Source organism: Moschus berezovskii, chromosome 1, assembly GCF_049115385.1.
Source record: "Moschus berezovskii isolate FMDL1 chromosome 1, NW_MosBer_1.0, whole genome shotgun sequence".
Classification (NCBI taxonomy): domain Eukaryota; kingdom Metazoa; phylum Chordata; class Mammalia; order Artiodactyla; family Moschidae; genus Moschus; species Moschus berezovskii.
In genome coordinates this window covers 155,311,276-155,335,055 of record NC_142460.1, presented here as the reverse complement: position 1 = coordinate 155,335,055, position 23,780 = coordinate 155,311,276, and positions in this window count along the sequence as shown.

Below are 23,780 nucleotides of genomic sequence, written 5' to 3'. Positions count from 1 at the left end.
CTGGAAGCTCTCCTGGAGAAGAGAATGGCTACCCACCCTAGTATTCTTGTCTGGAGAATTCCATGGACAGAGGAACCTGGTGGGCTACAGTTCATGGGTCGCAAAGAGTCAGACATGACTGACTAACACTTACTGATACAAAAAGAATTATAAAAAAATGTTATGAACAACTGTACAACACAAACTAGATAACTTAGATGAAATGGACAAATTCCTAGATAGACACAGACACTGAAATTGACTCAAGAAATAGAAAATCTCAATAAATCTATAACAAGGAAATTGAAAATTATAGTCAAAAAACTTCCTACAAAGAAAAGTCCAGGACCAGCTGGCTTCACAAAGGAATTAAACCAAACATTTAAGGAAGAAATAATATAAAAATTTCCCTAGCTTTTTCAACAAATGGAAAAGGTTCACATTCCAATTCATTTTATGAATTCAGTGTAACTTCAATTTTCTAAAGGAAATCAACCCTGAAAATCAACCCAGAATAATAGAAATACTGATGCTGAAGCTGATGCTCTAACACTTCTGTCACCTGATGCAAAGAGATAGCTCACTGGAAAAGACCCTGAAGCTGGGAAAGATTGAGGGCAGGAGGGGAGAGGGGCAACAAAGAATGAGATGGTTGGACAGCATCACTGACTCAATAGACTTGAATTTGAGCAAACTCCAGGAGACAGTGAAGGACAGGGAATCCTGGCATGCTACAGGCCACGGGGTCATAGAGAGTTGGACACGACTTGGTGACTAAACAACAAAAACAAAAACTGTGATACAAATAGACAAAGATGATATAATAAATAAAACTGCTGCTGCTGCTGCTAAGTCACTTCAGTCGTGTTTGACTCTGTGTGACCCCATAGGCAGAAGCCCACCAGGCTCCCCCTTCCCTGGGATTCTCCAGGCAAGAACACTGGAGTGGGTTGCCATTTCCTTCTCCAATGTGTGAAAGTAAAAAGTGAAAGTGAAATCGCTCAGTCGTGTCCAACCCTTAGGTACCCCATGGACTGCAGCCTATCAGGCTCCTCCATCCATGGGATTTTCTAGGCAAGAGTACTGGAGTGGCTTGCCATTGCCTTCTCCAAATAAAACTAGGCAACAATTAAAAATATATATAGATAGGTGCAAGCACCCTCAACAGAATGTTAGGAAACTGAATACATAAAGAAAATTGTACACCATGACCAATGAGAATTTATCTCAGAAATTCAAAATTTATTTGACACCTGAAAATCAATTAATGTAATACACTGTAGAATAAAAAGCAAAAAAGCACATGATAATAACTGTAGATGCAGAATAAACATTTGCCAAAAATTCAATGTCTGTTAATGATAAAAAAAAAAATGGGACTAGTAATAGAAAGAAACTTCTTCAATCAGACACAGGGTATTTGTGAAAACCCCAGAGCTAGCATCATCATTCATGGTGAAATATTAAATATCTTCCTCCTAAGATCAGGAACAAGACAGGGATGTCCACTCTCACAGCTTCTGTTTAATGTTTTACTGGAAACTTAGTTAATTCAAGAAGAGGAAATAAAAGGCATCCAGATTGGAAAGGAAGAAGCAAAATATCTCTATTTGCAGATAATATAATCTTATCATGTCATATAGAAAATCCTAAAGTATCCTTTAAAAACTACTATAATTAAAAAATGAGTTCAGTAAGTTTTCAGAATACAAGATAAATATACATAAATCAACCATTCCTGTAAAATAGCAATGAGCAAAAAATAAATAAATAAAATTGGGGAGCTTCTGGTTCAAGATGGCAAAGTAGAAGGACGGGCACTCATCTCCTCTTGTGAGAGCACCAAAATTGCAACTAGTTGTTGTACAACCATTAATAGGCTGATGCTGGAACCCACCAAAAAAAGATATCCCACGTCCAAAGACAAACAAGAAGCCACTCTGAGAAGTTAGGAGGGGCACAATCACAATAAAATCAAAGCCCATACTTGCCGAGTGGGTGACCCACAGACAGGAGAACAATAATACCAAAGAAGTTCTTGCACTATTGTGAAGGTTCTGAACCCCATGTCAGGCTTCCCAACCTGGGGGTCTGACAAAGGGACCGGGAATCTGGCTTTGAGGATCAGAGGGATTTGATAAGAGGAGTTCCAGAGGACTGGAGGAAACAGAGACTCCAGCCTTGGAGGGCACAAGCAAAATTTTGTATGCACCAAGACCCAGAGAAGACAAGCAGTAACCTGCAGGAGACTGAATCGAAACTACATGCTACTGTTGAAGGGACTCCTGTGGAGGCATGTGTTGGCAGGGGCTCACCATAGGGGCACTGGAATGTCCCCCTTGGCATAAACTCTTTTGGAGTTAGCCTTTAAGCCTACCATAAAGCCTGTAGACCCCAGGACTGGGTTGTCTCAGGCCAAACAACTACCAGGGAGGGAGTGCAATCCCATTCAATGGCAGATAATTGGATTAAATTGCCCACCAGAGCGAGACCAAGTTTTTCCCATTGACAGTCCCTCCCATCAAGAAGCTTACACAAAGAGAGAGAACAAGATGGCAGAGAGTAGGTGGACATGGAGTACATCTCTCTCCACAGATTCATCAGGAATACGCTTTCAGAAACAGAAGTGCTTGCAGAACACCAGCTGAGAGTGGACAGGAGTACCTGACCACAGGAAAAGAATATATGCTGCTTCTGCTGCTAAGTCGCTTCAGTCGTGTCCAACTCTGTGCGACCCCAAAGACGGCAGCCCACTAGGCTCCCCTGTCCCTGGGATTCTCCAGGCAAGAGCCCTGGAGTGGGTTGCCATTTCCTTCTCCAATGCATGAGAGTGGAAAGTGAAAGTGAAGTTGCTCAGTAGTGTCCCACTCTTCGCGACCCCACAGACTGCAGCTACCAGGCTCCTCCGTCCATGGGATTTTCCAGGCAAGAGTACTGGAGTGGGTTAAAGAATATATAGAACCACACAAAACTCGGTAGGACAAAAGAACTAGGGGGAAAAACAGGAGTGTTAGCAGGACTAGACCTGCCTTTGGCAGGTGGGGAAACTGAAGTAGGGGTCCAATCCCCACATTGGAGCAATTGTCTGGGTCAGAGAAGAAACATTTAAGGCTGAGAGTGAAGCAGCTGATCTGTGGCAGCCTAAATGGAAAGAGAATCAGACAGTCCTTGCCACAACCGTATATACCCTAGACAGGGATGCAGGTCCCCTGGAAGGCACAGCAGCTGGGAGCTGGAGTTTAGGGATTGTGGAGCAATCCCAGGGCAAGGGCTGCTATTGACTGCAGAGAGATGGACTAAAGGGATGTGAGGGAGGAGCCTCTGGTGGGAAATGCCTGTGGAGGAAAGCCAGGCAGCCAAAGAAGCAAGGCAATACTGCTGAGTCACATGTAGAGGGGTGCAGCCATCATCATAGCCTCTCTCTCCCCACATGCCATCATCTGCAGCTGAACAATAGTGTCTGGCCCATAAAGTGCCTGATGCACCAAACTATAGAGTAGGACTCCACCCACGGTGCTCCTTTAAGTGACTGATACACCGAACTGCAGAGTATTACCCCAACCAGGTGGGCCCCTCTATGTCCTCGAATGGGCAGAGCTGTGGAGAAAGACTAGCCAAAGAGGAGGTCTGATTGCCAGCTACTGGAGGCTCAAAAAGAGACTCCGATAGGGCCATAACTCCTATGGCTGAGGCCGGCTGTGTCCCTGAACACTTGGTGCTGCCAGGGTCCCTACAACCCAAGCAGCTGCACCACCTTCACACTCAACCCTCACTGGGGCAGAGCTGCCACAGGCAAAAGAAGTCTGGCATCTACATGCGGAGTCATTTCAGTTGTGTCCAACTCTTGGCAACCCTGTGGACTGTGGCCTACCAGGCTTCAGTCAGAGGGGTTCTCCAGTCAAGAATACTGGAGTTTATTGGCCAACACTGGTTGCCATACTATTCTAGAGTACTGTATTTCCTGCTGCCCTAGTTGCCAACTCCCCTGAGTACCTGGTGCTGCCAGAACCCCTGTGACCCAAGCAGTTGTACCACCACCTGGCCCTCACTGGGGCAGACCGAAGTCTTCCGGGGCAGCCTCAGGAGTAAACCCCAGGGGATGACCCACATGCAGAGGTGGAAATAAAACCACAATCGAAACCCAGGGACAGTGCGGCAAAGGAAGAAGAACCAAAAACTTCCCACCAGTTGTACAAGCTGCTGATTAAATACACACAATCAACTAGGCAGACTCTGTGTCTACGGAATATTCAAAAGGACATTGAGAGCTCCCACAAAAGAAAATGCATTGGTTTTGTATCTGTGGACATTGGAGGCAAGAACACACAGAAGTAAGAACAGATCAGAATCTGATCTGTCCCCCACTGCAGGTCCAGAGACCGGGGCATTGTTGGAAGGGACCCTAGCTTGGGGGTGAGGGAAGGGATGCAGACAGCAACGACTTGAAAAATATTTACTATCCTTATATTTTGTCTTGTTCTGCAGTTTCTTTTGGAATTTGTTTTCTTTTCTTTCTTTTTCTTCCTCTGTTGTAGTTGTCAATTTTATTAGCACTATGAAATCTAATTAAGTTTGAGTTTTTTTTTTTTTTTAATAATCACACTTTGTATTGTTCTTATAAACCTCTGCCTCTGTGTTGGCTTTTTGTATTTCTGTGGAATTCCCCCCTCCCACTTTTTTCCTTCTTTATGTCTTTTTAAAAATTTTAATTAAAAAAATTTTAAACCTGTTATTAATTTTCTACATTTATTCCTTTGTTTGCTTTTCCTACTGTTCTTTTTCCTTTGCAGTTAATCTTTAATGTATATAAATCTTCTTTATCTACTTCTATTTAGCTTTGCATATCTATTCCTTTTTTCTTTTCTTTCTTTCCTTTCCTCTCACCATATTTGTTAGTTTTTTTTTTTTTTATTTTATTACTTTATTCCCCACTGGGCACCTTGCCTCAGTTTTGTTTTCCAGGTTGTGCTTTAGTTAGTTTTGTTCTTAACTGGTAGATATCATTTTTAGTTTCTTTTATTCACCAGGTCAATCTATTGTACTTTATTTTTGTTGGGCTGTTTTGATTTTGCTTGTGGGTGTACAAATACATGTGTATATTCCATTATTTTAATTATTTTAAAATTAAAATGAATAATTTTAATTACTAGTTGCCTGACTTTGTAACTGCCATTTGGGGTTCACCTTTGGTTTCTTGTTTTTGGGTATTTGTTTTAATCTCACTTAATGCCATAACAAACCACCTGTGGAATCTTTGTTCCTGGCCAAAGATCAAGCCCTGAGCCTATGGAGTGGGAGCACTGACTCCAAGACCTTAGATGACCAGAGTACTCCTAACCTTGCTGCTGTTGCTGCTGCTGCTAAGTCCCTTCAGTCGTGTCTGACTCTGTGCGAGCCCAAAGATGGCAGCCCACCAGGCTCCCCCATCCCTGGGATTCTCCAGGCAAGAATACTCCTAAACCTTGGGAGTGTCTAATAGTGAGAACTCCCACAAAGGAAACCACCTGAATACAAGACCTGGCATCACCCAACCACCAGTAGCACCCTGTGAAGGACGCCTATCCAAACAACAAACAGGACAAAAATACAAACCCAATCATCAGCAGATAGGATTACCACCTCACTCAGCCCTGCCCATCAGAGGAAAAATAAAAAGAACTCAGCATAAATCTCACCCTGTACCAAGCTTACACAAACCACTGGACTTTAGGGTAGAACCCAAATGAAGAAAAAATTCAAACTTGAAGCCTGAGAACAGGAGACCTCAAACACAATAAGTTGAAAAAAAATAAGACAGAGAAATACTGCACAAATGAAGGAACAAACTAGAAACACAGAAGTCCAAATAAATGAAGAGGAAATAGGCAAACTACCTGCAACATAATTCAGAATAACAATAGTAAAGATGATCAAAAACCTTGAAAACAGAATGGAGAAAATGCAAGAATCAATTAACAAAGACCTAGACTGATGCTAAAAGCTGAAACTGCAATACTTTGGCCACCTCATGCGACGAGGTGACTCACTGGAAAAGACTGATGCTGGGAAAGGTTGGGGGCGGGAGGAGAAGGGGACGACTGAGAATGAGATGGCTGGATGGCCTCACCGACTCTGTGGACATGAGTTTGAGTGAACTCCGGGAGTTGGTGATGGACAGGGAGGCCTGGCGTGCTGTGATTCATGGGGTTGCGGAGAGTTGAACACAACTGAGTGACTGAACTGAGAAGAATTAAAGAATAAACATACAGAAACAACACAATTACTGAAATTAAAAATATTCTAGAAGTAATCAATAGCAGAATATCTGAACCAGAAGAACAGATCTGTGAGTTGGAAGATAAAATGGTGGAAATAACTGCTGAAGAGCAGAATAAAGTAAAAAGAATGAAAAAAACTGAAGATAGTCTCAGAGACCTCTGGGACAATATCAAATGCGCCAACATTTGAATTATAATTTTAGAGGAGATTATAGTTGAAAATTTCCTCAACATGAAAAATGAAATAGTCAATCTAGTTCAAGAGGCACAAAGAGTCCCATACATGATAAACTCGAGGAGAAACACACTAAGACACATACTAATCAAACTAACAAAGATTAAACACAAAGAAAGAATACTAAAAGCAGCAAGTGAAAAGCAACAAGTAACATAAAGGAAACCACATATGCTTAACAGCTAATCCTTCAGCATAAACCCTGAAGGCCAGAAGGGAATGACAGGATACATTTAAAGTACTGAAAGGAAAAATCTACAACCAAGATTACTCTACCTGGCAAGGATCTCATTCAAAATTGATGGTGAAATAAAAAGTTTTTCAGTTCAGTTCAGTCGCTCAGTCGTGTCCGACTCTCCGTGACGCCATGAATCACAGCACGCCAGGCCTCCCTGTCCATCACCAACTCCCGGAGTTCACTCAAACTCATGTCCACAGAGTCGGTGAGGCCATCCAGCCATCTCATTCTCGGTCGTCCCCTTCTCCTCCCGCCCCCAACCTTTCCCAGCATCAGACTCTTTTACAGCGAGTCAACTCATTGCATGAGGTGGCCAAAGTATTGGAGTTTCAGCTTTAGCATCAGTCCTTCCAATGAACACCCAGGATCGATCTCCCTTAGAATGGACTGGTTGGATCTCCTTGTGGTACAAGGGACTCTCAAGAGTCTTCTCCAACACCACAGTTCAAAAGCATCAATTCTTCGGCGATCAGCTTTCTTCACAGTCCAACTCTCACATCCATACATGACCACTGGAAATACCATAGCCTTGACGAGATGGACCTTGGTTGGCAAAGTAATGTCTCTGCTTTTTAATATATTATCAAGGTTGGTCATAACTTTCCTTCCAAGGAGTAAGCGTCTTTTAATTTCATGGCTGCAATCAGCATCTGCAGTGATCTTGGACCCCCAAAAAATAATGTCTGACACTGTCTCCACTGTTTTCCCATCTATTTCCCATGAAGTGATGGGACCAGATGCCATGATCTTTGTTTTCTGAATGTTGAGCTTCAAGCCAACCTTTTCACTCTCCTCTTTCACTTTCATCAAGAGGCTTTTCAGTTCCTCTTCACTTTCTGCCATAAGGGTGGTGTCATCTGCATATCTGAGGTTATTGATATTTCTCCCGGCAATCTTGATTCCAGCTTGTGCTTCTTCCAGCCCAGCGTTCCTCATGATGTACTCTGCATATAAGTTAAATAAGCAAGGTGACAATATACAGCCTTGACACACTCCTTTTCCTATTTGGAACCAGTCAGTTGTTCCATGTACAGTTCTGACTGTTGCTTCTTGACTTGCATACAGGTTTCTCAAGAGGCAGGTCAGGTGGTCTGGTATTCCCATCTCTTTCAGAATTTTCAGACAAGCAAAAATTAAGAGAATTCAGTACCACCAAGCCAAGTTTACAATAAATGTTAAAGGGACTTATATAGTCAAGAAATACAAGATAAGAAAAAGATCTACAAAAAGAAACCCCAAACAATTAAGAAAATGGCAATAGGAACATATATATCAATAATTGCCTTAAATGTAAACAGATTAAAAGTTCCAACCAAAAGACACAGACTGGCTGAATGGATACAAAAAGAAGACCCATATATATGCTGTCTACAAGATACCCACTTCAGACCTAAACACACATATAGACTGAAAGTGAGAGGATGGAAAAATATATTCCATGCAGATAGGAAGCAAAAAGGAAAGCTGGAATAACAATCCTTATATCAGACAAAGTAAATCTTAAAATACAAGAGATAAGGAAGTACACTAAATAATGATCAAGGGATCTATCCAAGAGGAAGATATAACAATTGTAAATGTCTATGCACCCAACACGGGTGCACCTCAATACATAAGACAAACAATGCTGCTGCTGCTGCTGCTAAGTCACGTCAGTCGTGTCCGACTCTGTGTGACCCCATAGAGGGCTCCCCCATCCCTGGGATTCTCCAGGCAAGAACACTGGAGTGGGTTGCCATTTCCTTCTCCCATGTGTGAAAGTGGAAAGTGAAAAGTGAAAGTGAAGTCACTCAGTCGTGTCCGACCCTTAGCGACCCCACGGACTGCAGCCTACCAGGCTCCTCCATCCATGGGATTTTCTAGGCAATAGTACTGGAGTGGCTTGCCATTGCCTTCTCCGAAGACAAACACTAACAGACATAAAAGGAGAAATGGACAGTAGCACAATAATAATAGGAGACTTTAATATCCCACTCACACAAATGGACAGATCACCAAAACAGAAAATTAATAAGGAAACACAAGTCTTAAATGGTACACTATATGAGATGGATCTCTTTGGTATCTTCAGGACATTCCATCTACATGCAGAAGAATACACCTTCTTCTCAAGTGCACATGGAACATTCTCCAGGATAGACCACATTTTAGGTCACAAATCAAACCCCAGTAAATTTAAGTAAATTGAAATCATACCCAGCATCTTTTCCAAACCACAATACTATGAGACTAAATATCAATTACAAGAAAAAAAAAAAACCTGTAAGAAACATAAAAACATGGAGGTTAAACAATGCGTTTCTAAATAATGAACAAGTTACTGAAGAAATCAAAAAGGAAATAAAAAAATTCCTAGAAACAAATGACAATGAAAACAGCACAACTGAAAACCTATGGGATGCAGCAAAAACAGTTCTAAGAGGGAAGTTTATACCAATACAATGCTACCTCAAGAAATAAGAAAAACATCGAATAGACAACCTAACTTTACACCTAAAACAACTGAATAAAAAAGAACAAAACACCCCAAAATTAGCAGAAGAAAAGAAATCATAAAGATCTGAGCAGAAATAAATGAAAAAGAAATGAAATAAGCAGTAATAAAGATTAATAAAACTAAAAGCTGGTTCTTTGAGAAGATAAACAAAATTGACAAACCTTTAGCCAGACTCATCAAGAAAAAAAGAAGACTCAAATCAACAAAATTAGAAATGAAAAAGGAGCAGTTACACCAGACAATGCATAAATATAAAGGATTATAAGAGACTATTATGAACAACTATATGGCAATAAAATGGATAACCTGGAAGAAATGGACAGATTCTTAGAAAAGTTCAATCTTCTAAGGCTGAACCAGGAATAAATAGAAATTATGAATAAACCAATTACAAGGACTGAAATTGAAGCTGTGATAAAAAATCTCTCAAAAAACAATGCCCAGGACCAGATGGCTTCATAGGAGAATGCTATCAAACATTTAGAGAAGAGCTAATGCCTATCCTTCTAAAACTCTAAAAAAAATTACAGAGGAAGGAACACTTCCAAATTCATTCTACAAGGCCATCATCAACCTGATACCAAAACCAGACAAAGACAACACAAAAAAAGAAAACTATAGGTCAATATCACTGATGAACATTGCAAAAACCCTCAACAAAATTTTAGCAAACAGAATTCAGCGACACATCAAAAAGCTCATACACCATGACCAAGTTATGTTTATTCCAGGAATACAAGGATTCTTCAATACATGCAAATCAAACGAAGTAATACACCATCTTAATAAATTGAAGGATAAAAACCATATGATAATCTCAATAGATGTACAAAAAAAACCTTTGTTCAAGTTCAGCACCCATTTATGATTAGAACACTTCAAAAAATGGGCATAGAAGGAACCTACCTCAACATAGTAAAGGCCATATATGATAAACCCACAGCAAGCATTATCCTCAGTGGTGAAAAACTGAAAGTATTTCCCCCTAAGATCTGGAACAAGACAAGGGTGTCCACTTACACCACTGTTATTTAACATAGTTTTTGAAGTCCTTGCTATAGGAATCAGAGAAGGGGGGAAAAAAGAGGAATCTGGATTGGAAAAGAACTAAAACTCTCACTGTTTGCAGATGACATGATGCTATACATAGAAAACCTTAAAGATATGTTCAGAAAATTACTAGAGCTAATCAGTGAATTAGCAAAGTCAAAGGATACAAAATCAATACACAGAAATCACTTTCATTTGTTTATATTAACAATGAAAAATCAGAAAGAGAAACTAAGGAATCAATCCCATTCACCATTGCAACGAAAAGAATTAAATATCTAGGAATAAACTTACCTAAGGAGAAAAAAGAACTGCACACAGAAAAGTATAAGACACTGAAGAAAGAAATCAAAGATGACATAAACAGATGGAGAGATATTCCATGTTCCTGGGTAGAAAGAATCAATATTGTGAAAATGACTATACTACCAAATGCAATCTCAGATTTACTGTGATCCCTATCAAATTACCAATGGCATTTTTCACAGAACTAGAACCAAAAAAAAAATTAATAATTCATATAGAAACACGAAAGACCCCAAATAGCCAAAGCAGTTTTGAGAAAGAAGAATGGAGCTGGAGAAATCAACTTTCCTGATTTCAGATTATACTACAAAGCTACAGTCATCAAGACAGTATGGCCCTAGCACAAAAGCAGAAATATAGACCAATGGAACAAGATAGAAAGCCCAGAAAAAAGCCATGCACCTACGGGTATCTTATTATTATTATTTTTTTTTTTGAGAAAGGAGGCAAGAATATACAGTGGGGCAAAGATCGTCTCTTCAGTAAGTGCTGCTGGGATAACTGGATAGCTACATGTAAAAGAATGAAATTAGAACACTTCCTAACATCATACACAGATATAGACTCAAAATGGTTAAAGACCTAAATGTAAGACCGAAACTATAAAACTCTTAGAGGAAAACATAGACAGAACACTCAATGACATAAATCAAACCAAAATCCTATATGACCCACCTCTTAGAGTAATGGAAATAAAAGCAAATGTAAAGTGGGACCTGATTAAACTTAAAAGCTTTTGCACAGCAAAGGAAACTATAAGCAAGGTGAAAAGACAACCGTCAGAATGGGAGAAAATAATAGCAAATGAAACAACTGACAAAGGATTAATTTCCAAGATATACAAGTTGCTCATACAACTCAATACCAGAAAAACAAACAACCCAATCAAAAAGTAGGAAAAAAGACCTAAATAGACATTTCTCCAAAGAAGACATACAGATGGCTAACAAACACATGAAAAGATGCTCAACATCACTCATTATTCAGTTCAGTTCAGTCGCTCAGTCGTGTCCGACTCTTTGCGACCCCATGAATCACAGCACGCCAGGCCTCCCTGTCCATCACCAACTCCCGGAGTTCATTCAAACTCATGTCCATCGAGTCAATGATGCCATCCAGCCATCTCATTCTCTGTCGACCCTTCTCCTCCTGCCCCCAATCCCTCCCAGCATCAGAGTCTTTTCCAATGAGTCAACTCTTCACATGAGGTGGTCAAAGTATTGGAGTTTCAGTTTTCCCATCAGTCCTTCCAATGAACACCCAGGATTGATCTCCTTTAGAATGGACTGGTTGGATCTCCTTGCAGTCCAAGGGACTCTCAAGAGTCTTCTCCAACACCACAGTTCAAAAGCATCAACTCATTATTAAACAAATGCAAATCAAAACTACAATGAGATATCACCTTACACCAATCAGAATGGTCATCTTCAAAAAGTATACAAACAATAAATGCTGGAGAGGGTGTGGAGAAAAGGGAATGCTCTTGCACTGTTGGTGGAAATGTAAATTGATACAGCCACTAGGGAAGACGGTATGGGGTTTCCTTAAAAAACTAGGACTAAAACCACCAGATGACCCAGCAATCCCACTCCCAGGCATATACCCTGAGGAAACCAAAATTAAAAAATACACATGTATCCCATGTTCATTGCAGCACTATTTATAATAGCTAGAACATGGAAGCAACCTATATTTCAGTTGACAGATAAATGGATAAAGAAGAAGTGGTACATATATACAATGGAATATTACTCAGTGATTAAAAGGAACACATTTGAGTCAGTTCTAATGAGGTTCATGAACCTAGAGCTTATTATACAGAATTAAGTAAGTCAGAAAGAGAAAGATAAATATCATATACTAACATATATATATGAAATCTAGAAAGAATTTATTTACAGGGCAGCAATGGAGAAACACATAGAGAATAGACTTATGGACATGGGTAGAGGCGAGGAGAGGGTGAGACATATGGAAAGAATAACATGGAAACTCACATTACCACATGTAAAATAGATAGCCAATGGGAATTTGCTGTATGTCTCAGGAAACTCAAACAAGGACTCTGTATCAACCTAGGGGGTGGGTGGAGAGGGAAGTAGGAGGGAGTTTCAAGAGGGAGGGGATATATGTATTTCTAGGCTGATTCATGTTGAGGTTCGACAGAAAACAAAATTCTGTAAAGCAACTATCCTTCAATTTAAAAATAAAAACATTAAAAAAGCTTACATAAGCCTCTTAGCCTCCTCCATCAGAGGGTAGACAGAAGAAGCAAGAAGAAGAACAGTCTCACAGCAGCTAAAGCAAAAACCATATTACAGAAAGCTAGTCATGATGAAAAAGCAGAATGTTATGTCCCAGATGACAGGACAAGGTAAAACTCAAGAAAAACAACTAAATGAAGTGGAGATAGGCAACCTTACAGAAAAAGAATTCAAAATAATGATAGTGAAATTATCCAGTATCTCAGGAAAAGAATGGAGGTAGATTGAGAAAATGAAAGAAATGTTTACCAAAGACCTAGAAGAACTAAAGAACAAACAGAGATGAATAATACACTGCTGCTACTAGGCTGCTGAGTCACGTCAGTCGTGTCCGACTCTGTGCGACTCCATAGGCAGCAGCCCACCAGGCTCTACCGTCCCTGGGATTCTCCAGGCAAGAACACTGGAGTGGGTTGCCATTTCCTTCTCCAATGCATGAAAGTGAAAAGTAAAAGTGAAGTCGCTCAGTTGTGTCCAACTCTTCGCGACCCCACGGACTGCAGCCTACCAGGCTCCTCCATCCAAGGCATTTTCCAGGCAAGAGTGCTGGAGTGGGTTGCCATTACCTTCTCCGGAATAATACACTAGAAGGAACAAATAGCAGAATAACTGAGGCAGAAGCATGGATAAATGACCTGGAGGACAGAATGGTGGAAATCAATGCCACAGAACAGAGTAAAGAATGAAAAGAAACGAAAACAGCCTAAAAGTCCTCTGGGACAACACTAAATGTGCCAACATTCACATTTTAGCGGTCCCAGAAGGAGAAGAGAGAGAGAAAAGACCTGAGAAAATACTTCAAGAGATAATAGCTGAAAACTTCCTGAACATGAGACAGGAAATAATCAACCAAGTCCAGGAAGCACAGAGAGTCCTAGGAAGAATAAACCCAAGGAGGAATACACCAAGACACATAATAATCAAATTGACAAAAATCAAAGACAGAGATAAAGTATTTAAAAGCAACAAGGGAAAAATGACAAATAACATACAAGGGAACTCCCATCAGGCTATCACCTGATTTCTCATCAGAAACTCTACAGGCCAGAAGGGAATATCAAGATGTATTTAAAGTGATGAAAGAGAATCTACATCCAAGAATACTCTACCCAGCAGGACTCTCCTTCAGATTTGATGGAGAAATCAATAGCTTTCCAGACAAGCAAAAGTTAAGGGAAGTCAGCACCACCAAACCAACTTTACAACAACTTCTCTAGGCAGGAAACACAAGAGAAGAAAAAGACCTACAGAAAGTAAACCCAAAACAAGTAAGAAAATGCTCGTAAGATCATGTGTGCACGCTGGGTCACTTCAGTTGTGTCTGACTCTTTGCAACCCCATGGACTTGTAATTAATTACCTTAAATGTAAATGGATTAAAGGCACCAACCAAAAGACATAGACTGACTGTGTGGATGAAAACATGTGCATGTATGTACTTCCATTTACCACATCATTCTGCTTGAACCCCCACAATTGTAGGTAATTATTTTATATTGTTAAGTTAATCATGTTCCCATTATGACTTGCAATGGTAACTATATATTAGTTTTTGTCTGGCTATTGATTGTGAAAACTGATAAACATCTTTTACTATTGTGATTATGTAACTATCACTCACTTAATACCATTGTATCATTATTGGTCAACAGAAAAATAATAGAATTCTTTATCACCAAAGCTAGGATCTAATAGAAAAAGCCATCATCACTTTTTAAATCCAGATGAATATCAGAATCATCTTGAAATTTTTTGAAAAATACCAGTGTTCAGGTATTGCTTTTCCCCCCCAGAGCTCTAGATATATTTCTAATGAGCAGTCACTTTTAAAAACCACTGGACTACACAATGATCTTTTACTATTATCTAGCTTGTTTCACTTTTTCTATTTCATATTCAGTGCTCCCATTTCATTTAGTTTATGTTCTCCAATTTCTCCATCTCTTCTTCTTGATTTTTTGATCTTTCTCAAGCCTTTATCAAGCATAGTAGAAAAGCTTTTGCATACACATATAAAAATATGTATAATGTTTAATATATATATTTTAGAAAACTTGTGAATTTTTGCCTAAGTGAAAAAATTATGACATTTTGATTCCATTTGTTTGACTTAGTATGAATAGAATTCTAGAATTCTAATTGAAAAATAAATATGCAATAAGCAACAAAGGTTTATTGTATAGCATAGGAACTATAGTCAATATTTTACAATAACCAATGATGGAAAATAATTTCAAAAGTAATATATATGTGTTTGTATAACTGAATCACTTTGCTGTGTACCTGAAACATTGTAAGTCAACTATATCTCAATAAAGTATATGTATTAAAAAATAAAATTGAGAAAACAATTCCATTTACAATAATATAAAATGAATAAATACTTGGGAACAAAACTACAAAACACTGTTAGAAGAAATCAAAGATATAAATAAGTTTAAAGATATTCCATGATTATGAGTTGGAAGACTATTGTCAAAATGTTGATATTAATACTCTCTAGATCATGTACAGAATCAATACAATCTCTATTAAAATCCCAGCTAACCTCTTTGCAAAATACAAAAATTCTAAAATTCATATGGAAATTCAAGGGACCCAGAGTCCAAACATATTGAAAAAGAACAAAGTTGGAGGACTCGTACTTCCTGGTTTCATGAGTTACTCCAAAGCTACAGTAATCAGGATAATGTGGTACTGGCATAAGAATGAAATACAGCTAAGTGGAACAGAATTGAGAATCCAGAAAAAAATCCATTAGTCTATAGTCATTTGATTTTCAATAATAGTTCTGAGACAATTCCTTAGGGAAAGAATAATCTCTCAAAAAATGCCAGAACAATTGGATATCCACACACAAAAGAAGGAAGTTGGACCACTACCTCACACCATGTATAAAAATTAACTAAAAATAGATTAAAGGGTGCTGTCCTAAGATGGCAGAGGAATAGGATGGGGAGACCACTTTCTCCCTCACAAATTCATCGATAGATCATTTGAACTCTGAGCAAATACCACAAAACAACTTCTGAATGCTGGTGGAGACCACCAGGCACCCTGAAAGGCAGCCCATTGTCTTCAAAAGAAGGTAGGACAAAAGATAAAAGATAAAAAGAGAGACAAAAGAGTTAGGGATGGAGACCTGTCCCAGGGAGGGAGTCGTAAAAGAGAAGTTTCCAAACACCAGGAGACCCTCTCACCGGCGGGCCTGTGGGGAGTTTTGGAATCTCAGAAGGCAACAAAACCGGGAGGAAAAAATAAATAAATAAAACTCACAGATTACACACCTAACCGCAACTCTCAGTGGAGAAGTAGCCCATATGCTCACATCTGCCACCAGCAAGCGGGAGCTGAACAGGGAGGTGCAGGCTGCATTGCTTAGGGTAAGGACTGGGTCTGAATGTCCTGAGGACAATCTGAGGGAGCTAACCAGAGATAGTGACCCAAACTGTGGGATAGCCAAAGAGAGAGAAAAAGGAAAAGGAAAGAGAGAGAGAACTTTCCCATGAAAGGCTCTGACCTAGGGCACTGCTGGGCCTGCTCACAGAACAAAGGGCTGAACGAATACCAGAGGAGAGCTAGCTGGCTGTGGTCCATCCCCTGCCAGAGGCAGGGAGGCAGGTGGGTGACAGCCAGAGCTGGAAGGCAAGGGGCAAACTCAGCCCCAGAGATGGCATCCTCTACCAAACTGCAAGCAGGCTCCCAGTTGCTAACCAAGTCTTCCTGGGATCCTGGACGGTTGACATCTGCCAGGAGAGTTGCAGGCAGAGATCGGCTCCCTAGAGGAGACACACGGCACACCAGGAAACCAAGCAGCTGGGACAGGGGAGGTGATAAGATGTACTGCCCACCTGGGGAATGTGTGCTCGCCAAGCACCTGGTCACATGAGCTGCTTGGACCTGGGAAGGGCACAAAATGCAGGCCCAACCAAGTCTGTGCCTTTGTGGAGTACCTGAGAACCTGAACCTGAGCCCCTTAGACCTGAGAAGTGCATGAAACCCAAGGCCTGCTTTAGATAGTTCCCCTGCAGAGCAACCTGGAACCTGAGCAGCGTAGACTGGGAAAGCACACACACCATGAGTGGGGGCAAACCCAGTGTGGCCTAGACACGGCAAGCACTCCCCACACATGCCAGTGATATTTGTTTGCAGTGTTCCTCCCTCCCCCTAGCACAACTGAACAAGTGAGCCTAAATAAGTGACCACCTCTGCCCCCTTGTGTCAGGGTGGAAATTTGCCACTGAAGAGACTTTCAAACAGAAGAAACCAAAGTAAACAAAGAGGGAACCTCTTTGGAAGTGACAGGTGCAACAGATTAAAACCCTGTAGTTAGCACTGACTACATTGGAAGATCTTGAGAAGAAGTATAAGCTGGAATAAAGTACTATCTGAAATTGAACTGACCCCACACTGCCCTCAATAGCTCCAGAGAAATGCCTAGATATATTTTACTATTATCATTTTTAATTTTTCTTTAATTTTTAAGTTCTTCGCTACTACTTTAATTTTCATTTTTTAAACCTACTATTCAGTACAGTTCAGTCACTCAGTCGTGTCTGACTCCTTGTGACCCCATGAACCGCAGCACACCAGACCTCCCTGTCCATCACCAATTCCTGGAGTCCACCCAAACCCATGTCCGTTGAGTCGGTGATGCCATCCAGCCATCTCATCCTCTGTCGTCCCCTTCTTCTCCTGCCCTCAATCTTTCCTAGCATCAGGGTCTTTTCCAATGAGTCAACTCTTAACATCAGGTGGCCAAAGTATTGGAGTTTCAGCTTCAACATCAGTCCTTCCAATGAACACCTAGGACTGATCTCCTTTAGGATGCACTGTTTGGATCTCCTTACAACCTTGCAAAAAAAAAGACCCTATTTTTAAAAGCAAATTTCATATATATATATATATTTTATAATTTTTGCAATTTTTTTTAATACTCTATTTTTGAGAGTCTAACCTCTACTCTAGATTTTTAATCTTTGCTTTTTGGTATTTGTTATCAATTTTGTACCTTTAAGAATCTAATCTTCAGTACCCATTTTTACTTAGGAGTGTGATTACTGGCTTGATTGCTCTTTCCCCTTTTGACTCTCCTTTTTCTCCCCCAGGTCACCTCTATCTCCTCCCTCCACCTTCTCTTCTCTACTTAATTCTTTGAATCTCTTTGGGTGTTCCAGGCTGTGGAGAATACTTAAGGGACTGATTACTGACTAGATTGGTCTCTTTCCTTTTGAATACCCCTGCTCTCCTCCTGGTCACCTCTATCTCCTTCCTCCCTCTTCTCTATGTAACCCCGTGAACCTCTCTGAGTGTTCCAGACTGTGGAGAGCAAATAGGGAATGATTACTGGCTAGGTTGCTCTCTCACCTTTTGATTGCCCCTCTTCTCCTCCTGGTCACATCTATTTCACTCCTCCCTCTTCTCTTCTCCATATAACTCTGTGAACCTCTGTGGCTGCCCCTTACTGTGGAGAAGCTTTTCACCATTAACCTAGATGTTTTATCATTGGCGCTGTATGGATGGAGAAGTCTTGAGGCTACAGTAAGAATAAGACTGAAAGCCAGAGGCAGGAGGCTTAAATCCAAACCTTGAGAACACCAGAAAACTCCTAACTCCAGGGAACATTAATCAAGAGCCCATCTAAAAGCCTCCATGCCTACACTGAAACCAAACTCCACCTAAGAGCCAACAATTTTCTGAGCAAGACATACCAAGCTAATTTTCCAACAACGCTGGAACATAGCCCTGAGCATTAAAATACAGGTGGCCAAAGTCACACCAAACCCATAGACACCTCAAAACTCACTACTGGACAAGTCATGGCATTCCAGAGAGAAGAGATCCAGTTCCACCCACCAGAACACCGACACAAGCTTCCCTAACCAGGAAACCTTGACAAGATACTTATTCAACCCCACCCACAGGGAGGAACGTCCACAATAAAGAGGAACCACAAACTTCCAGCATACAGAAAAGCCACCTCAAACACAGCAATCTAAACAAGATAAGGCAGAGAAATATTCAGCAGGTAAAGGAACATGATAAAAGCCCACCAAACCAAACCAAAGAGGAGGATATAGGGAGTCTACCTGAAAAATAATTCAGAATAATGACAGTAAAAATGATCCAAAATTTTGGAAACAAAATGGAGTTACAGATAAATAGTTGGGAGACAAAGATTGAAAAAATGCAAGAAAAGTTTAACAAAGACTTATAAAAAATTAAAAAGAGTCAATCAATAATTAATAATGCAATAACTGACATTGAAAGCACTCTGGAGGGAACCAACAGTAGAATAACTGAGGCAGAAGGTACGATAAGTGAGGTGGAAGATAGAAAGGTGGAAATAAATGAAGCAGAGAGGAAAAAGAAGAAAGAATTAAAGGAAATGAGGACAACCTCAGAGACCTCTAGGACAATGTTAAATGCCCCAACATTTGAATCATAGGAGTCCCAGAGAAGAAGACAAAAAGAAAGGCCATGAGAAAACACTTGAGGAGATAATAATTGATACCTTCCCTAAAATGGAGAAGGAAATAGCCACTCAAATCCAAGAAACCCAGACAGTCCCAAACAGGATAAACTAAAGGCAAAACACCCCAAGACTTATTAATCAAATTAATGAAGATCAAACACAAAGAACAAATATTAAAAGCAGCAAGGGAAAAACAAAAATAACACACAAGGGGATTCCCATAAGGATAATAGCTGATCTTTCAATAGAAACTCTTCAGGCCAGAAGGGAATGGGAGGACATACTTAAAGTGATGAAAGAGAAAAACCTACAACCCAGATTACTGTACATAGCAAGGATCTCATCCAAATATGAAGGAGGAATCAAGAGCTTTACAGACAAGCAAAAGCTGAGAGAATTCAGCACCACCAAACCAGCTCTCCAACAAATGCTAAAGGCTCTTCTCTAGACAGGAAACACAGAAAAGATGTATAAACTCAAACCCCAAACCACAAACTAAATGGCAATGGGATCATGCTTATCAATAATTACCTTAAATGTAAATGGGTTGAATGCCCCAAACAAAAGACAAAGACTGGCTGAATGAATGCAAAAACAAGACCCCTATACCTGCTGTCTAAAAGAGACCCACCTCAAAAAAAAGGACACATACAGACTGAAAGTGAAGGACTGGAAAAAGATATTTCACGCAAATGGAGACCAAAGGAAAGCAGGAGTAGCAATACTTATATCAGATAAAATAGACTTTGAAAATAAAGTTGTGAAAAGAGACAAATAAGAACACTACATAATGATCAAAGGATCAATCCAAGAAGAAGATATAACAATTATAAATATATATGCACCCAACATAGGAGCACCTCAATATGTAAGGCAAATGCTAACAAGTATGAAGCGGAAAATTAACAGTAACACAAGAATAGTGGGAGACTTTAATATCCCACTCATGCCTATGGATACATCAAATAAACAGAAAATTAGCAAGGAAACAAAAACTTTTAATGATACAGTGGACCAGTTGGACCTAATTGATATCTATAGGCCATTCCACCCTAAAACAATGAATTTTAACCTTTTTCTCAAGTGCACACGGAACCTTCTCCAGGATAGATCACACCCTGGGCCATAAATCTAGCCTTTGTAAATTTAAAAAAATTGAAATCATCTCAAGCATCTTTTCTGATCACAGTGCGGTAAGATTAGATATCAACTAGAGGAAAAAAAATTGTTAATAATACAAACATATTGATGTTAAACAAAACACTTCTGAATAACCAACAAATCACAGAAGAAATCAAAATATGCTTAGAAACAAATGAGAATGAAAACACAACAACCCAAAACCTATTGGACTGCAAGAACATAGATGCAAAAATCCTTAACAAAATTCTAGCAAACAGAAACCAAAAACATATTAAAAAGATCATACATCATGACCAAGTGGGCTTTATCCCAGGGATGCAAGGATTATTCAATATTCACAAATCAGTCAATGTGATAAACTACATTAACGAAAGATAAAACCATATGATTATCTCAATAGATGCAGAGAAAGCCTTTGACAAAATTCAACATCCATTTATGATAAAAACCCTCCAGAAAGTAGGCATAGAAGGAACATACCTTAACATAATGAAAGCCATATATGATAAACCTACAGCAAACATTATACTCAATGGTGAAAAATTGAAAGCATTTCCCCTAAAGTCAGGAACAAGACAAGGATGTCCACTCTCACCACTACTATTCAACATAGTTTTGAAAGTTTTAACAACAGCAATCAGAGAAGAAAAAGAAATAAAAGGAATCCAGATAGGAAAAGAAGAAGTAAAACTCTCACTGTTTGCAGGTAACATGGTCCTCTACATAGAAAACCCTAAAGACTCATTCAGAAAATTACTAGAGCTAATCAATGAATATAGTAAAGTTGCAGGATATAAAATTAACACAAATAAATCCTTTGCATTCCTATACACTAACAATGAGAAAACAGAAAGAGAAATTAAGGAAACAATTCCATTCACCATTGCAACGAAAAGAATGAAATACTTAGGAATATATCTACCTAAAGAAACAAAAGACCTATATATAGGAAACTATAAAACGCTGATGAAAGAAATCAAAGAGAACACAAATAGATGGAGATATATACTATGTTCATGGATCGGAAAATCAATATAGTGAAAATCAATATACTATCCAAAGCAATCTATAGATTCAATGCAATCCCTATCAAGCTACCAACGGTATTTTTCAGAGAACTAGAACAAATAATTTCATAATTTGTATGGAAATACAAAAAACTCGAATAGCCAAAGCAATATTGAGAAAGAAGAATGGAACTGGAGGAATCAACCTGCCTGACTTCAGGCTATATTACAAAGCTACAGTCATCAAGGCAATATGGTACTGGCACAAAGACAGAAATATAGGTCAATGGAATAAAGTAGAAAGCCCAGAGATAAATCCACGCACCTATGGACAACTTATCTTTGACAAAGGAGGCAAGAATATACAATGGAGAAAAGACAATCTCTTTAACAAGTGGTGCTTGGAAAACTGGTCAATCACCTGTAAAAGAATGGAATTAGAACACTTTCTAACAATAAACTCAAATGGATTAAAGATTTAAATGTAAGACCAGAAACGATAAAACTCCTAGAGGAAAACAGGCAAAACACTCTCTGACATAAATCACAGCAGGATCCTCTATGATCCACCTCCCAGAGTAATGTAAATAAAAGCAAAATTAAACAAATGGGACCTAACTAAACTTAAAAGCTTTCACACAATGAAGGAAACTATAATAGAGGAAAAGACAGCCTTCAGAATGGGAGAAAATAATAGCAAATGAAGCAACAGACAAAGAATTAATCTCAAAAGTATACAAGCAGCTCCTGAAGCTGAATTCCTGAAAAATAAGCGACCCAATCAAAAAATGTATAAAGAACTAAACAGACATTTCTCCAAAGAAGACATACAGATGGCTAACAAACACATCAAAAGATGCTCAGCATCACTCATTATCAGAAAAATGCAAATCAAAACCACAATGAGGTACTGTCTTACTCTGGTCAGAATGGCTGCTATCAAAAATTAAAAAAAAAATAATGTTGGAGAGGGTGTGGAGAAAAAGGAACCCTCTTACACTGTAGGTGGGAATGAAAACTAGTACAGCCACTATGGAGAACAATGTGAAGATTCCTTCAAAAACTGGAAATAGAACTGCCATATGACCCAGCAGTCCCACTGCTGGGCATACACACTAAGGAAACCAGAATTGAAAGAGACACATGTACCCCAATGTTCATTGCAGCACTGTTTACAAAAGCCAGGACATAGAAGAAACCTAGATGTCCATTGGCAGACAAATCGATAAGGAAGTTGTGGTACATATACACAATGGAATATTACTCAGCTATTACAAAGAATGCATTTGAGTCAGTTCTAATGAGGTGGATGAAACTGGAGCTTATTATACAGAGTGAAGTAAGTTGAAAGGAAAACACCAATACAGTATACTAACACATATATATGGAATTTAAGAAAGATGGTAACAATGACCCTATATGCGAGACAGCAAAAGAGCCACAGATGTAAAGAACAGACTTTTGGTTGCTATAGGAGAAGGCAAGGGTGGGATGATTTGAGAGAATAGCATTGAAACATGTATATTATCATATGTGAAATAGATCACTAGTCCAGGTTTGATGTATGAGACAGGGTGTTCAGGGCTGGTACATTGGGATGACCCTGAGTGATGGGATAGGGAGGGAGGTGGGAGGAATGTTCAGGATGGGGAACACATGTACACCCATGGCTGATTCATGTCAATGTATGGCAAAAACCACCACAATATTGTAAAGTAGTTAGCCTCCAATTAAAATAAAATAAATAAATAAGTAAAATAAATGAAAATAGATAGAAGACATAAATGTAAGAGCTAAAACCATAAAATTATTAAGAAAAATCATAGGTGTAAATATTTATGACTTTGATTAGGCAATGCTTTCTTAGACATGATACACACTGAACTTCGTCAAGATTAAAAACTTGTGCTTCAAAGGACACTACAAGTAAATTAAAAAATAACCCCAACCAAAAATAACCCCAAAAATGCAAGAAAATATTTGCAAATCATATAGTTGCATATTTAGTATCCAGAATACATAAAGAATTATTATAGATCAACAGTAAAAATGTGAATAACTGAGCAAAGTAAATGAATAGACTGTTCTCCAAACAAGAGATACAAATGGCTAAAAAGGATATGAAAAATTACTAACATCATTAATTATCAGGAAATGGCTAATTCTACTTCACACTCACTAAGAGAGCTATAATTTAAAAAGACAGGTAGTAACAAATATTAGAAAAATTAGAACTTTCATACACTGCTGGTGGGAATGTAAATTGAGGAAGCTGCTTTGGAAAACAGTCTTTCAGTTCCTCGAATGGTTAAACACAGTTACCATATGAT